Raw genomic sequence first — 2,301 nt, forward strand, 5'->3', positions numbered from 1 at the left:
GAAAGATGAAACTTCTTACTTCTGCTACTCCCAAACAGCCTCGCAGCCCAGCAAAACCATACTGCAGGGAGGAAACCTTCACCATGCAAAGATGGGCACGCCACGGGAATACGTTACTCTCAAAGAACAGACTCTTTCAACCACTCTTCCTCTTGCTTACCAAAGTTCTGACACTGTTAGAAAACAACAACAACAACAAAGCGGGGTTCTCATTCACATTTTATTGAGCCCGTTATATCAGCCATTCAACGGTAGGTCCAACTCCAGCCCGAAGCCCAGAATAAGAAATGCCATCTTGAAGTTTCTGGAAGAAGGAAGGGCTTTGAAGCGGCAAGACCAGAGAACATTCATGAAGGCACTGTCGTGCAGGTACGCATCCCTGATCACAGACCAACTGCACCGTTACCTGAGTAAGTGATGCGCTCAGCTAACTTGCAGCCAGTGACGTCTGGAAAAGTAGCGCACGGTCTCTTGTTCATTAGCGCCGAGCACGTTGGTTGGAATTGGGTCTGCGAAGAAAACCATATGCAGTTAGTCTGGTTTATTCGAGTACATTAGGACAAGCCCAGTTCACGTTTACGAGGAATCACAGCAGGTCCCACCTGTCCCTGCAGACCCCAACACCACTCCTGTGCAGCATCCCGAGGAGCAGTAAGCGCAGAACAAGAAACCTTCCTTCAAAATAAGGCCCACAGCCTGCTCGAAATTTCAACAAGAGGCACAGAGCACCAGCTGAGAATAACCTCTGCTTTAACTATGCCGAGCTCCGCCGTCTCCATAAGGAGATCAGCTTCCAAATGAGCCCTAGCCCTAAAAACACACATCTTCCCTAGGGCAATGCAAGGTAAACACCAGAGCACAGGGACACCTGCTCATTCCGTTTAAGCTGATGGGGAGAAGGACAGAGGACTAGAAAGAGAAAAATAAGGCGAGAGAGGAGACAGGGGAGCCGAGAGAGAAAGACAGGTACAGGGAAAAGGCTAGAGAGATGGAGAAATCAAGAGAAATCGGGATGAGGAGCCCTGCAGAGAGATGGAGGAAGAAAAGGTACGGTCGGGGAGCAGGACAGAGGCATGGGGGGGCGGCGGGAAGGAGAAGCAGAAGGAAGGGGGGATAGAGAAAGACAGGGACAGGGAGTGGGGCATACAGGTGAAGAGTGACAAAGAAGGACAGAGAGCAGGACAAAGGGACTGAGAAATAAAGAGAGGGTCAGATTCGGACAAGGAGACCGAGAAGGGGGAAAAAAATGGCAATGGGCTGGAGCACAGAGATGGGCAGCAGAACAAAAGGAAAGAGAGACAGGGACAGGGGCAGGGAGCAGGACAAAGGGATGGAAGAGGGAAAAAAAATAGCGATGTGCTGCAGGACTGAGATGGCGGCATTAAAGAATTGACACGGGGAGCAGGCCAGAGTGACAGAGAGAGAAAAAAGGAACGGGGAGCAGGACAGCACTGGAAGAAAACAAACTGTGACGGGCAGCGGGACAGAGAGACGGCCGGGGCAGCTGCAGGGGGCGAGCGGGGCTGGGGCGGCTCTGGGAGTCGGGGAGCCCGGTGCCTGTGCCTGGGGGGGCGGCGGTCTGTCTCCGTCTCCTTCCCCGCCACAGTTCTCGGGTCACTCCCAGGGCTGCCCCGGCTGGGCCCGGCTCCAGCTGACCGGGAGCCCGTCGTACCGGGCAGTTTGGAGCCCCCCCACCATCCCCGGGCAGCCAGCGGGCAGCAGACATCCCCGCACCCGCACAAGGGCCTCGGTCACCTCACCGGTGGCCCCAGCCCTCACCTCAGCTGGGCCACTGCTGGAGCACAGACTGCACCTCCCGTCACCAACAGGGCTGCCGGGAAGCTGAGGCGGGGGGAATGACAGCTCCCGGCATGCCCCGGGACGGAACATGGTCGCCCGGCAGCCCCGTGCCCCAGGACTACAGCTCCCGGCATGCCCCGGGACGGAACATGGTCGCCCGGCAGCCCCGTGCCCCAGGACTACAGCTCCCGGCATGCCGCGGGGCACGCCTTCCTGCTGCCTGACCCTGCGGGGACACCGTCCCCCGGCTGGGCCCCGCCCCCCCGCAGGCCCCATGGCTGCCACCTCCGCGGGGCTGCCCAGGCCCTGGAGCCCTGGTGGAGCAGGGAGGAGGAGGAGGGAGGGACAGAGCGGCAGAGAGGGGTGGGGCAGGGCGGTGGGGTGCCCGGAGAGGGACGGGAGACGGACAGAGGGACAGGAGCAGGACAGAGGGACGGGAGCAGGACAGAGGGACGGGGAGAGCAGGGGGAGCTGGGCAGGGAGTGGAGAAAGGCAAACTAC

At 58.8% G+C, this 2,301-nt stretch overlaps 1 long non-coding RNA gene across 1 annotated transcript; it reads right to left on the reverse strand.

Annotated features, from left to right (window-relative positions):
- Positions 1 to 201: 201 nt before the first annotated feature.
- Positions 202 to 1,841, reverse strand: LOC143173278 (uncharacterized). Its single transcript, XR_012997508.1, has 3 exons — positions 1,780 to 1,841; positions 407 to 509; positions 202 to 304 (listed from the first exon to the last, which is right to left on the reverse strand). It is a non-coding gene; the product is annotated as an uncharacterized LOC143173278 (long non-coding RNA).
- Positions 1,842 to 2,301: the final 460 nt, after the last annotated feature.

The sequence above is a fragment of the Aptenodytes patagonicus genome, unplaced genomic scaffold (assembly GCF_965638725.1).
Source record: "Aptenodytes patagonicus unplaced genomic scaffold, bAptPat1.pri.cur scaffold_43, whole genome shotgun sequence".
In the NCBI taxonomy this organism is placed as follows: Eukaryota; Metazoa; Chordata; class Aves; order Sphenisciformes; family Spheniscidae; genus Aptenodytes; species Aptenodytes patagonicus.